The sequence below is a fragment of the Podarcis cretensis genome, assembly GCF_951804945.1.
Source record: "Podarcis cretensis genome assembly, chromosome: 6".
In the NCBI taxonomy this organism is placed as follows: Eukaryota; Metazoa; Chordata; class Lepidosauria; order Squamata; family Lacertidae; genus Podarcis; species Podarcis cretensis.
Genome location: NC_137175.1, coordinates 26,212,421 through 26,228,140, shown reverse-complemented (window position 1 = coordinate 26,228,140; position 15,720 = coordinate 26,212,421).

Genomic DNA, 15,720 nt, shown 5'->3' with positions numbered 1-15,720 from the left:
TGCCCTATTTCCCCTCTGCTATTTATTTCGGTTCTGGAGGTGCTCTTGAATATGATTAGAGGGGACCGGTTGGGGAAGGAATTCAGGTTGGAGCGAAACAATATAAACTTAAAGCTTTTGCAGATGACCTAGTTTTGACCTTGCAGGAGCCATAATCTAGTACAAAAAGAGTATTACAATTGATTCAAGACTTTGGTCGGGTGGCGGGATTTAAATTAAACAAACAGAAAACCAAGGTATTGGGAAAAAATTTGACAGATACGGAGTCAGAACGGTTTCAGAGAGAGACAGAATTAAATGTGGTTAAAAAAGTAAAGTACCTAGGGGTAAACATAACAGCAAAAAATCTGAATCTATTTAAGGACAATTATGAAAAATGTTGGTCAGAAATTAAGGGAGACTTAGACAGTTGGACAAAATTGAAACTTTCTTTGTTAGGCCGAATTGCTGCTATCAAGATGAATGTATTGCCAAAAATGTTGTTTTTGTTCCAAACACTACAGATTGTGGACAAGACGGAGTGCTTCTGGAAGTGGCAGAGAGATATATCTAAGTTTGTCTGGCAGGGCAAAAAGCCCAGAATTAAGTTTAAGATACTAACTGATGCGAAAGAAAGAGGGGGCTTTGCCCTGCCAGACCTAAAGTTGTACTATGAGGCCACAGCTTTCTGCTGGCTAAAAGGCTGGCTACTTCTCGAAGACACTGACGTACTGGATCTGGAAGGTTTCAACAATGCTTTTGGTTGGCATGCATACTTATGGTATGACAAGGTTAAGATCAATAAGGCCTTTAAGAACCATATTGTCAGAAAAGCAGTGTTTAATGTCTGGACAAAATATAAAGACTTATTGGAAAATAAAACTCCAAGGTGGTTATCACCTCTGGAAGCTAAGGCCCGAAAAAGACCAAATATGGAGGCCAAATGGCCAAAATATGGGGAAATACTAGAAAAAGATGGAGACAATTGGAAATTGCAGAGTTTGGAGAAAATGAAAGATAAAGTGCGAGACTGGTTACACTACGCTCAGATTAAAGAAGTCTTTAAAAATGACAAAAAGTTAGGGTTCCAGGTGGAGAAATCGAAATTGGAAACAGAATTGTTAGAACCTAAGACTAAGGTACTTTCAAGAATGTATAACTTGCTGTTAAAATGGAACACACAAGATGAAATGGTTAAATCGGCTATGATAAAGTGGGCACAGGATATTGGGTATAACATTATGTTTGAGGACTGGGAAAGGTTGTGGACCACTGGGTTGAACTTCACTGCATGTAATGCTTTGAAGGAAAATGTAATGAAAATGATATATAGATGGTACATGACCCCAGTTAAACTTGCCAAAATATACCATTTGTCTGATAACAAATGCTGGAAATGTAAAGGAAATGAAGGAACATTCTTTCACCTCTGGTGGACGTGCCCTAGAGTGAAGGCCTTCTGGGAAATGATATATAATGAGTTGAAAAAGGTATTTAAGTATACTTTCCCCAAGAAACCAGAGGCCTTCCTCCTGGGTATTGTCGGCCAGAGGGTGATAAAGAAGGACAGAACTTTTTTCCTGTATGCAACAACGGCAGCAAGGATACTCATCGCTAAGCATTGGAAAACCCAAGATCTACCCACACTGGAAGAATGGCAGATGCAACTGATAGACTATATGGAATTGGCTGAGATGACCGGCAGAATCCGAGACCTGGGAGAGGAGAGAGCTGAAGAAGATTGGAAGAAATTTAAGATTTATTTACAAAAATACTGTAATTTGGTTGAATGTTAAGGAGGATGCTAGATCAATTGAGCACCACCAAATTAGGCGGAATTAGGACGATAAGTGAGATTGAGGAAAATATAAACCTTTTGGAGAATTATTAGATTATATTCACATGAATGGGATACAAGAATCTAAACAAGATGATAAATTGCTGGCAAAATTTACAATGATGTAAGTGGGAGTGGGAGACGCGAGGGAGTCCAAAGAAGTTATGAAACTATGTTATGATATATGTTATACTGTTTATTATTTCTGTATTTGTATTTAAATATATATATATATATATATATATATATATATATAAATAAAGTTATTCACAACAACAACCAGATGCTCTGCCACCGAACTACAGCCCTTCTTCCCACCTGGTCCACTTAGCCCTGTGTTAGTCACATTGGCAGCAAGCCTCTCTCCAGGATTTCAGACATGTCTCAGCTGAAGATACTGAAAATTGAACATGGAACCTTCTGTCGGTCAAAGCAGATACTCTGCCTTTGAGTGATTGCTGTTCCCCTTGCTATTGCCTTCCTCTTATTTGAGTACCGTGGGCCCATTACATTCGTGAGGGTTCGATTCCAGGGGTCTGTGTGCAACGGCAAATCATATGAAGACCCCCTGGGAATGCACCCCCACTGTGAGGCAGGAATGCTGTTTGGCACGCTTTGGGATGACACATTGAGGTCTCTGGAATGCTCCCAGAGGTACCTCACTTGTCTGGCTTTGGAGAGGCGGCGCCAGGGTTCTGGCAGCATCTCAGAGCCTTTGTTTCACCTTCTCAAAGCCCAGTAAGCAAGGATGACAGGCTGGGTGTGAGTGGGTGGGATAGGGAAATAAAGAAATGGAGTGTGGAGAGGTTGTTTTTCTCTGCTCTCTGTTTATTTGTTTATTTCCCCCCTCACCTGTGTAAGGTTGTGATTGTCTCCATAAAGTGGGCACAAGCTGTGGGTTCACAGTGTGGTGTAGTGGTTAAGAGCGGTAGTCTCGTAATCTGGGGAACCGGGTTTGTGTCTCCGCTCCTCCACATGCAGCTGCTGGGTGACCTTGGGCCAGTCACACTTCTTTGAAGTCTCTCAGCCCACTCACCTCACAGAGTGTTTGTTGTGGGGGAGGAAGGGAAAGGAGAATGTTAGCCGCTTTGAGACTCCTGAAGGGGAGTGAAAGGCGGGATATCAAATCCAAACTCTTCTTCTTCTTCACTGTACATGAAACTAATGTAGGCATCACTCAGAGGACAGCAGAAGGATGCCACATTTGTGATGGACTAGCAAGCCCTCCCTTTTGCCTCAGGCCCACACAGTCATTTGGACTCGGAAAGAACCCTAGATCTTTTGCACATGAACTTTATATCTATTGACCTCTTAGTTTGTCTGCCAATGGAAACAGTTAAATTATTTACCAGCTTTAACATTTCTCTTGTAGGTTGGAACAGCCAGAAGGTGGCACTCTGGGGCTTTGAACTTTGGTTATCCTGGTACCTACCAGAAGAAACATAGAAAACAAGTTTGATTTTTTTTTAAAGGGGGGGGGGTCATATTGTTAATTGGTTCACATCTGACTATCAGTTAACATGAATCGAAACTACCTAGGTACAGAAGCCTGAATCATGCCCACTGTTTCTTACTCTTTGGGTATCATTTCCCCAGTGAAATGAACTTTCTGCTTTCAGGGTGAGTTTATTCTTTTCTCTTGTATCTAAATTTCTAAGAGAATTAAACTGTTCGATCTTTTTGATATCTGATGCATTTCAGCTACCAATACCTCTTTCATAAGTGCTGATCTGACTTCCGTAAGCTGGAAAATATGTCTAGAGTGTTCCAGGCATGTATCTCTCCAATGCTGGAGCACCTTCAAGCACATCAATTCGAATGGCACCGTTTCAGTGCTGCTCACACAACATACAGTTTTGAAAGTGCCTTTTTAAACTTCTGAGTATTTTTGCAGTGATCTTGAGGATAAAACTACTGAAAACAAAGAGGTATCTACTTTTTTCTTTTTAAAAATATGGCCTATGTTGTAAGGATATATCAATTTTGAAGTAACCATGTTTCAGAACTTCTTTGCAAGGGATATAGGGTTATGCTGCTTTAAATGTTGAAGTCCAACTTTTGTGTTATGCATTCCTCACTCACATTTATTTTTATTTATTTGTTACACTTACAGAGTTTGAAGCAGAATACATATGATTCTTATGGAGCTGACAATCCAGGCAATTTAGAGGGCTGGAGTTGTTCTTTTTCTATGATAGACCTGCATCATTTGCCTTCAGACCATTCCCTGAATTTACAGCAACATATAATACAAAATCAGAATACACACATTTGATAAATATTGAGTGGCTTATCTGAAGTCCAATCATCATAAGGACAGTACTTTCCTAAGCTAAGCCTGGCTATCGGTAAGCAAGTTTGCTTATAGGCCTATAACCCATAGCCCTGTGTGTGTTGTGTGTGCGTAAGAGAGAGGAAGAAAGAAATATGAGATCAATGGCCCTTTGGAATTCAGTTTTTTTATATAACCAGCTTACGTTTTCTTAGCAGGATATTAGGGCCCACTAGCAGCAAGTAAGCCTACTAATATTGAAATGAGAGTTTACACAGCTTAATAATTTGCTCATGTATGATCAACTGAACGTGTCGTTCCTATATTCCTGCAATGTTTGCTCAAAGACTCGGCTGTTAGTTTGTTTTTTCAAGGGATGCCCTCCCCTTTGTAGTGCACTTTTCAAAGCCAACGAGTGCAAAGCATGTCAGATCTCTTCAGCTTTGACTGGCTGTTGTGACAGATCTTGAGCATTTAATTATGATCCTTTCCACTGCCAGAATTAGGGGAATCTGTTTGGGGAGTTTGGTTACTTGCAGTTCTGCCCATATTTTAAAAACACAAACAGAAAATATAATCAGAAGTGAAAATGAATGGGTTCCTTATTGATACAGACTTGTAAATAAAAATAAAGTACAGAGTGCAAATTTTGGATAAGGGGGTTTAGATAAAGGCAGAGTTACTAAGGTGTTATACTGCTGAGTCAATAGACAGAGAAGTAGATGAAAGTTTTAATTATTAAATATCTGACAGTTAAACTGTCACTAGTTTAGAAGAGGCATTTGAAATGAAAACAGTTTAGTGAAATCTGGACAAAAGCATCTTTCAGATCTCTGGCTTAACAGGCTAATAGAGATGTGATATGTTGCTCTTTTCTTGTGGTGGGAAAAATAGAGTTGTATTTTCAAAATTAATGAAATGTGACCATCTAATATATACTAAGGTTTAAATGCTGTAATATACTGGTTGCCTGGTGCAAATGTAGAACTAGCTGGAAAACAATAAAAGTGCAAAAAAACAACCCAGTGATAATCTTTGGAATGTTACCAGCCCATTTCTGGTATTATACTTATCAAAGCAGGAGGGTATGCAGGGCAGAATCGATCCATAAATCACTGAAACTTAGCAGAGAACACATTTGTGTGCTTGTGCATGATGCCAAAATGTTATGGTGCACTCACTGCTCATTAAATTGGCAGTTTTAAAAGTATGGAGATTTTAATTCCACCCCACACTTAGTGATTTCAAAAAAGATAGAAGGAGAGAAGGGGAGAATCTTTTTGACACGTTAAACTTTCTCTTTTGTCAAAAATTGTCAGCTGTTTCAGACTAACGTAGATGAAATTGTTTTTGCCATGAACATATATAATTTACTTGTGCAGCTGAAATCTAATTTGTTACAGCTTGTGCAGAATGCAAACCCATTGCTTGTGCCCTGAAAAACAACAACAACAAACCTTACCAGATTATCTGAATGCTCGCTTAATGGGCCGACTGTTCTCATTTGTAATGAGACACCAATTTCCCACTGTACTTTCTTTTCTCTGAAGAAAAATAGCTGCACTCACTATACGGAGGTGAATCTACATTACATTCAGAAAACACATACCTTCCTTTTGAGTTACTTGCTTATAATTTAATGGTTTTTGACCTTCTATTATTCCCTTTCTGGTGGTCCACATCTGTTCTTAAAAAGCTCTGCTTATATGAAGGTTATCCTTTTAATATTTAATATTTAGGTGCTGAAGATGCTAGTTCATCTATCAAAGATCCTGCCTGAAATTACATATTGTTATCATCTGGTCATTTATTTCCCTCATTATGTTTTTTGTTTTGTTTTTAAAAACACACACAACACCATGCTTTTTTAATTTTTTACATTTATTAAAAATAATTGCAGCTTTCTTGAAATGTAGCAAGGAAATCCGGTTGCAATCCAAATGCACACTTACACACAAGTAAGTCCCACTGAAATGCGTGGGTTTTATTTTGACTACACATTCTTGGGATCAGACAACAAGTTAACTGAAATGTGTTTATTAGGTTGAATATGAGAGAAAATGGGGTGAAATGGAGCAAGGGTTGTTTTGGTAGAGTTTGTTTTCTTTAAAATTTTGAGCTAGTGTCTTCTGGAAGGGGGATACATGCGCCTTAACATTTAAAGGGTGAGTTCTCTCTTGCAAATAACTTATTTTTAAATGCTTTGTTGATTTAAAAAAGTACAATACGTTGCTTTGTTAAAATGTCTCTGATGTTAATAAAAGGGAAACTCTGAGCACTGTTTCCTTACTGGATAATAAACCCCTGGAGGATCCAATTATTTTTTATTTTAAAATGTTAAGTTATGAAAATCCAGCCCAAGACGTCCTTTGAATGTTAGAATTAGAAAGATGAGTATTCCTTTTAATTGGCTCTTAGAAACATTTTATCTCTCTCCTTTTGTGTTCACCAGTTCAAAGTTCTTGTGATGGGTTTTCTAATGTACATTACAATACTGTAACAATGAAATCTGCTACTCCCTTTTAAACAGCAAGAGAATTAATTATTGTAGCCTCATTCAGAAGATGTGGCGATGCTTTAAGTTAACATTCTCTAATAGGCATTTAATTCTCATTTAATAAGACTATTATTGCATGATAAACAAATGCCAATTGATTATTAAACACATTTATTTTGGATTAATAGAAATGCCAGATTTAGATTCAGTCATTAAGCATTAGTGAAGAGACTTTTCATTAATAAACTGCTATTTATTTACCATAGCAAGTGTCATGTTCAATCTAAATTAAATATCTATTTCGGGTCTTTAGCTTGCAGTATTATCAAAGGCGTCTGAGTGTTTGTTTCATAAAAAAGTATTTTCAGTTCAGATGTGCAAGATGCAATCTCCAAAAAAGTGTGTGTGTGTTTGTGAAATCAATCCATATAAGAGGAGATTTGTTTGCTACTATATAAGTAATTATACAGGCAGATCTTTTGTGCAATTCTATATTAGCTATTCCCCCCGCTTTGAACTTTGGTTCAGTTTCAAAATAAATTTAATTACTCATTGATTACTTACAAACCATTTTCTTCTGTAATTTCATTCTGATTGTAAAATAGAAAAATAGGAAAGGGATGCCAACATAATTTCTGAGGAGAAATATTAGTTCATTGCATCAAATTCTGAAGCAGTGTCATGTTGGGTGGTCATGCATGCTTTGAATGCATGTTGTAGATGAGTAAATATTGTCACGTTGGGAAAAATAGATCCCCAAAACACAGTATTTGGCTTTCCACGTAAGTTAACATTTTAGCAGCTACTTGTGTGCTGAGGAGAAGCTCGCAAAGTGTTCCATGCACTTGGCTTTTCAGAAGAACTGTATGTGAATATGCAAAGAGAGCCATTTTTATAAATCTGCGGGGTTTGCTTCTTTAGCCATCGTAAAGCTTCTTTATTTGAAATAAAAGGTCAGATTCATTATTGAAGGAGAAAGCAGAGTTGCACAAACTATTTTAAAACCTAAGACTTTTTCCTGAAAGTGCATCTAATCGCCTTGAAGCACTATTTAAAGAAAATATGCTTTGTTCAACATTAAACAAGTGAGCCCTTGCTATTGGTAATACGTAGTGGTAGATGAACCAGGGACATCACTAGAAATTGACGATAAGCAAATAAAAGGAAATGCTCCATGTCATTGCATACTAAAGTGGAATGAGGTGCGGGGGCAGGGTGTTGTTGTCTTAGCAATTTGTTAGAGGCTGGCACATTAGTACTTGGATTTAAAATTAGTGTATTCCGATGCGATTGGGAGCTGGCTGAGAGTTAGTGTGGGTGAAGGTGTAGGCAACAGGATGCTTTAGCCAAGCTTTAGAAAACAAGAAAAGAGCCAGTGCAATATACTGGCAGTGGCTGAAATGTAAAACAAGCAGTTCCCCAGTTCAAATCTCATCTTTGTCGCAACTGACAAGGAGACTGTTATGTACTGAAGTTCTCACCCTGGGCCAGCAGGGGGATACTGTAGATAGTTATGCAAATAAGGGATCAAAAGTGACGTTCAGTGATTGGATAGTTTTAGAAAATTGTTACAGTTACATTGTACTGGAGCTCTATATAAGCAGGCTGACTGAACCCTTCAGTTCAGTTCTGTTCTGGCCTGTGAATAAACAAGAGCCGTTTGAAGAATCGCTGTGTCGTCTGATATGTTCACCCACAACTTAACAGAGACCTCAGGCAAGACTTCATCTCCCCACACCAGCTCTGTGGCGCAGTGAATTAGTGCATCTGGCTGCTAACCAGAGGGTGGGTGCTTCGAGCCCGCCCAGGGATGGATGTGGGCAGGATTCCTGCATCTCAGGTGGTTGGACTAGAGCGGAGAACAGGTGGGGGCATGGCTGGCGCACGTCCCAGGGGGCGTGGTGCACGTGTTGGGGTTGTGGTGTGCTGCCCGCACAGTGTGGCACAGTGGGGGAGTGTGTGGCACGTGTTTGGGGCGGTTGCGATGGTACCCCCTTCCCGATGGTGCTGGGGGCATGTTGGGATGCATCTGGGGAGACGGGGACATTTGGCAGGCCCCCATCTGGCTCCAGCCACTGGCTGGCAGCCGGGCGAACTCCGGTTCACGGAATAGCATCAATCAGCGACACAAGCCTCAGAGACCATTAGAGACTTGGCATGCTCTAATCAGCAAAGAGGAGACTCTTGAGAGTCCCATGGACTGCAAGAAGATCAAACCTCTCCATTCTTAAGGAAATCAGCCCTGAGTGCTCACTAGAAGGACAGATCGTGAAGCTGAGGCTCCAATACTTTGGTCGCCTCATGAGAAGAGAAGACTCTCTGGAAAAGACCCTGATGTTGGGAAAGACTTAGGGCACAAGGAGAAGGGGATGACAGAGGACGAGATGGTTGGACAGTGTTCTCGAAGCTACCAGCATGAGTTTGACCAAACTGCGGGAGGCAGTGGAAGACAGGAATGCCTGGCGTGCTCTGGTCCATGGAGTCATGAAGAGTTGGACATGACTAAACAACAATCAGCAAAGTGAATAACTTCTCACAATTGAAGAGGCGGACAGAGACACGTGTAAGCATTATTTACAGGCGTCAGGAACAAAGGAAAAAACATGTCTGCTTCCCTTCATGTCCAAGCGTCCAAGCAAACAGCAGTATGGCATAGCAAAAGCAATATACAAATGGAAGTTCCCAGCGAGCTGTGCTGGAATGTAAACAGGCATGTGACACACAACAGTCATGCCTGTTCCTTTTAAGGTGGAACGGAACTATATTCTAACAGTGCGCTCCCCCCGCCCCCCTTTCCTCCATCACTGATTAGATGACCCTCGGAGTCCCTCCCAACTCTAGAATTCTATGGTTTTATGATTCTGTCTGTGGAGGTATCGACATCAGCCTACCTTGCAGGGGTCACACACCCTCTGCTCTTCTCTCGATGAAGGCCCAGTGTTGTTCCCATCAACTCCAGTCAGCATGGAGAGCACAGAGTAATACGATTGGAGTTTTATTTATTTGTTAATTAAGTTTATACCCCACCCTATCTCCCGAAGGAGCCTAGGACAGCAAACAAGGTGGGATAAAACAATGAAAACATATGAAAAATAATTCTGATGCGGATCTAGAGTGGAATAAAGAATTCAACTGTGAAATGGTTGTGAGGTTCACGCAAATTATATGGGCACCAATTTTGTGTTGACTCTGGTATCTGTTTCCTAATTAGGAGAGCTGAAGATTTCAGTCCTAATTTCTAGTTTTCATGGATGTTGAGATTGCTTATACACTTTGACACAATGTTCAGAGCATGGCCCAAATGGCCCAGTTCAGATATACAGTCTTGGCTTCATAATTAATGTTTTTTGAAGCTGGGAATGAGCATCAGGACCTCCCCTCCTGCACTATCTTTAGTCCAGACATCCCGGTTTATTTTAAAACCAGACTTCTCCATTATGGGCATAATACAACACAACACAACACAACACAACACAACACAACACAACACAATACAATACAATACAATACAATACAATACAATACAATACAATACAATACAATATAATATAATATAATATAATGTGAAACAACACAACACAACATAGTCGTACCTTGGTTTTCGAACAGCTTAGTTCTCAAACGTTTTAGCTCCCGAACGTCACAAACGCAGAAGTGACTGTTCCAGTTTGCAAACTGTTTTTGGAAGCTGAACGTCCAACGGAGCTACCGTGGCCTCTGATTGGCTGCACGAGCTTCCTGCAGCCAATCAGAGGCCACACTTTGGTTTCTGAATGTTCCGGAAGTCGAACGGACTTCCAGAACGGATTCTGTTCGACTTCCAAGATACAACTGTAATACAACAATCAGGGCTTATTATCTTGGTTAGTTAACCAAGACTGAACCAGAGTTTAATGGACCCTGTGAGGAATTCTGGTTTAAAACAAGCTGGGAACTCCAAGCTAGCTCTAGCACAAAAATGGGAGGGAAGAGTGCACAGCACTGACTCTCATTTCTGATTTCATAAACCATGGTTTGTGAAGCCAGGAACTTACAACCAAACTGGGTCAATAGGGTCCCCTCTCTCTCAGACCATTCAGGTATGTTTCGTTACATCCTAAGTTGCTTCCCAGTTGCTCATAGCTATTCTTGTTATGAACCATCCTGTGCCAAAAGGAAGGGGGATCACGTCCTGAAACAGGCCAGATACCAGAATAAAGCACACAAACTTATCCCGTTTATGAAAAACAAGCAGCTTTGCAAGTTAAGTGGTTTGTTCTCACATAATCAAATGCAGTGTGTGAATTTTCTGGAGCTCAAGGGGTGCAAAGGCTGCTATTGTATCTGGGGTGGAATCCTTTTTCTGGCAGCAGAACATAATGAACACTGATCCCAGTGACGCACAGGCTGCTGATGCCTTTGCCACACCGAAACCTTGACCCACATTCTCAGAACACATTCTTTATGCAGGGGTGGAAATGACACAAATGCACTCGAAATATCCTGATGAAACTGTGCCCTGATAAACCTGCTAGATAGTTTCTGCAAGAAGCTCCCCTGGGAGAACTTTTGATTCCCAAAGAAGACCGCAGCATTGCTGAATACTCAAAGCTCTGCGTCTCTGCTGATGGTTTTGTTGTGCAATAGACACAAAGGACAATGCCTGCCTATGGAATTGTTTCCGCTTCATTGACTGTGCAGCTCCCCTGGAGTGCTTGTGTGCAGATCCTGGGTGGTATCCAACTAAGTTTTACTCACAGTAGACCCATTTAAATTAATGGACATAACAAAGTTTGGACTCATCCACACTTGTTCTTAGAAACCAAGGTTTTTTCCACTTGTCCCTTGCTTCCCGGGCATGGATCTGAGCAGTTTTGTGTTTCTCCCACAGGTTGTTCCACTGAATTAGAACAATCAACAGTCTGCAGAAAACCCAGTTGCCAATTGGTCCAATTCAGTAGTGAACCATGAGTTTTTCCAGGGGAAAAAAGCAGGGCAAATGGAGGTTTGGACAAGGTAAATTCATTTCACTGGGTGTACTCCAGGGAAAACAGTTGGATAGCATCCCTTGAGAACCAGCCCTGCTTTGCGCGTCAAGGCTCCGCACCCCCTCCTTTGATGAATAAAAACACGTGGACACCAGTATTTAAGGTTAATGGGCTAATAAAGGCCACAACTTTATTGGTTACAGAATGTGAGTAGTATTGGCTTTAGGAATTGGACCCGAACCGACTACATCTGACTCCTGCCCACCATGCAGGAAGGGTTAACCACCAGTAGGTAGAGCCCTGTTGATGTACATCAACTCGGCACTCCCCCCAGGGTCACCAGAAAGGTCGTGCCATGGTCCTATCCTCCATTCGGGCTTCGGATAGGAACCACAACCCCTGGATTCTTTTAACAGAATACCCTTAAAGAGGAGGGATAGGTGATGGCCACAGCCTCCCCTCCCATAAACCAAGCTTTTCCAATGCCTAACCGCCAAACCTTACGAAGTTGTGACGATTTGCTATGAGGTAGGCGAAAACCAAGTGGCTGGTGTCAATCTGCCAAGTGGAAAAATCCCTACCAGGCCCCTTCAAGAGGCGACCAACCGAGGTCCATAGCAAGGTCAAAGTGTTGAACGCAAGAAGAAAGAGTGGGAGGGCAGGAGATCTGTGGAAGCAGGGAGCAAAAGGAAGAGCCCCTGGCTGCACGGCCGCATAAATGCGGCAAACCATGCCCCCCAGCCAGCTGGATTGGCTGGCTGTGGTTGTGACGTGGGCTGGGACTCCCCAATGATGCAGGGTCTCAACATGCCCCCGCTGAGGGAAGGTGTGAGGCCTGCCCGCAACCCTGCCCTTCTGTGAAGAGGAGCGGCTTTCTCACAGCCTTGCTGCAAGGAAGTATATTGCTCCACACTTCCTGAATATGAAACAGGAAACACTTCACTCATCAATCAGTACAAATACAGAGGACACAGATTGTACAAACAGCATTGGGGATTTCAGTTAAGAAAACAGAGATTCCATTTAAATGACTTTTGTTTAGGAACAGAACTCTTGATTTCTTCCGTACCACTTTACAATCCTGAGTATCAAGGTCACAAGTGGGACCTGCAGCAAAATGTTCTTGCAGGGTTTCAGCTGGCCACATCCTTTTCCAGGATACTCCATTCCATTCCATCTTCACCCATCCCTGGTTCCCATTTCCACCCCTCTAACAGTCAGCCAGCATTTTGTGGCCACTTGAGCACTTTTGGGTCTAATCAGGCTCTTCTGATCAGTTGTCCCTCAAGTACTTTTTACAAGTGACATGGAGGTTAGACCTGTAAAGAATGTGGTTGTTTAGTTCTGAGGTGGTAGGCACAATGATGTCAAACTACAGGTACAGAACACCGTTTTGAGTATATGGGAGGAATTCAACATAGTGATAGGGCAATTGTTTTGTAAGGGTGAGCATTGCAAGATGGAAGTCAACTTGCAAGAAGGAACAATCACCTTCTCTTCCCCTCACAATCTGATCTAGGGGTTCTCTGGGGGCCCACGAGGCATGGGGGGGGAGGAGAGGAAGGAAAGCCCCATTGTGCAAGTGGAAGTTGTTCAGTGCTTCTGCTGAGAGGACTCATTAGTTGAATATTGCCATACACACACTCTCGCTCTCCACCCACCCCCATTCAACTAGCACAGTACAGAGAACGCCAGACTAGAACTTTTCTCATGGCTGTGCTGCTTTTCTCCTTGCAAGGATTCCATCCCTTCATGATGTATCAGGACATTCAAAAATGATATTCCATTTCATCTTTCTTGAGCAGTGCTGTACCCTATGCTGTCCATAGACTCTTAATGGGTGTGTAGACCCAGCTTAAAACCATTTGAGTCTGTTCTGTATTATGGGAAAACAAATGGTACACACATTAAGGATGTTTCATACTTGTTAGGAGCTGATTTACAAAATCCTGATTTCAGGCCAAGCTACACATTACACTGCGGCTGCTTCAACATTAGTTTGATGACCATCCATGATCTTGTCCTGTCCCTGGTGAGATCCTGCTAGACCAAATAAAATAAAATAAAATAAAATAAAAAAGCAGCTATATCCCTTGCTTCTAATGTGAAACGAACAATCTCCACTAAAAAATAATAAATAGCTCTAGAACAGAATCAACCCACAGAAGCACAAAAGGCAATCAATAACCTGGTGACATTGACATGCATTTCGTAACATTGATTTCCTAACTTTATGCATATTCGCTGTCATTGCATTTGTATAGCTGCTCCTTGCTTGGATTGCCCTGGAGAAAAAAAAAAGGAACTAATTCCTTGGCTTCCAACTTTTCACCTTAAAAATAAATAAAATATTGAAATGAAAAATGCCGACTATGATCGTAAAGGGTTTTTTTTAATACAGAGAATCAAAACCTCCCATTTTCTTAATAAATAGGTTGAACAAAATGTTTTCTCCCAGGCTTTGGGTCTCTATTGGGGATATATGGCTCTGTTTGTTTGTTTGTTTGTTTGTTTGTTTGTTTATTCATTCATTAGATAGGCCCACAGTCGACAAGAAGGGGGAACTGTGGGGTTATTAATCTTTTCTGTCATCCATTCACAGATGTGAAGTTCACACCACAGCAAATGTGAAGTCAGCAGTACGCAACCACAAGGTAGAGATTTTCAAGCGAAACAAGCTGAGAGAGAGAAAGAGAGAGAGAGAGAGGGAGGGAGGGATGATGGTGTGCGGGAGGGAAAGATGGGGTGGGGGGAATTAGTGTAGAATAGAGGATGAAGATGTGAAGAAGATGAATGGAACCAAAAAGAGGAGAGGGGGAAAGATGAGGAAGACATATAAAAGAGAAAGGGACCCCCCAAAAAAGATAACAGAATTTGAATATGTAAGAGAGAACACAAGGAGGGGGGAGAGAGGAGAGACAGATACCAAAATAGAAAGAATATTTTAACTAGAGTGTTAATGTATCCATGGCATATCTGGGTGTCCTGGAGATGTAAAGGGTAATCACTCTCACAGCATGTATATGCTATTGATATGTTAATATCGCATATATTTTTCTTTATCTACAAGCAATGAAGTTTGCAAACTGACTCTGATTAACTAGGTCTAGCTCTCTCTGTGTGCATATACGTACATCAGCAAATGCATGTACATAAATATTTATGCTGTATACACAATAGTGTCTGAAAATTCCCATAGAGTAGTGGCCAACATGAAAAGTCCTCTATTAGTATTGATGTGACATCAGACAGGCATGTTTGTGCTGATATAACCCGCAGCAATATCAATACTAATGTGGCTGCTTGGGAATACGAAATATATAAGTAGATTGAGTTCTTAATGGAATCAGGGTAAAATCCGAAACACCGAATAAAATCTGCAACAGGAAAAGCAATACAAATTAATTTCATCTTGACTCGGATACCTTGAGCATAGATGGTGCACTTTTCTGGATGCCCTGGGAACCAAGACACAACAGGGGTTCAAGGAGGACCAGAGTTCAAATCTAAACACACCTCATTGTATTTACAGAGCAGGGATAATGGAGGAATTTGATCTTGGCGAATCCCTGTATGAAACAAACTGATCAATACCTCTCATAGTAAGTGCAGATCAGAACTTAGCTATTCACTGGATTTCTCACATCTCTGAATGTTGCAACACGATTCCAAAATGTTTAAATAAAGAAATGAATATTCTACACATCTTTTTAAAACATCATTGTTCAGACAGGTCTTAGAAATCCTTTTTTTTTTTTACTTGTGTTTTTGTTTTGCTTGTGTTTTTCTGTTTTACAGCGTCATGCTATATTTTCTAGGAAAGTGTGGTTTATGACTATTTAAATAAAAACAGATTCGTTGAAAATATGTGTTTTGAGAAAAATAAGCATTTAAAATAACTTATAAAGAAATGCTTTAGAGGAATTGAAAAAGACCTCTGACTGCAGTGAGTGTTGTTGCGTGTGTGAGGGGGAAAAGCTTGTTGGGTCAAATTAGCAATTTCGATTTGTATGGTGTCGGTGGGTTCTTGTTGTGTATGGGAAACAGCCCTACTAGAAAAGCTAACAGACAAACTGAACTAGCATGGGGACAAACAAAAGAGGATGCCTTCACCCCGGTGCGGCTCCCCTTTATTACGCACCCAGCCCAACAAGACGACAAAAAGAAA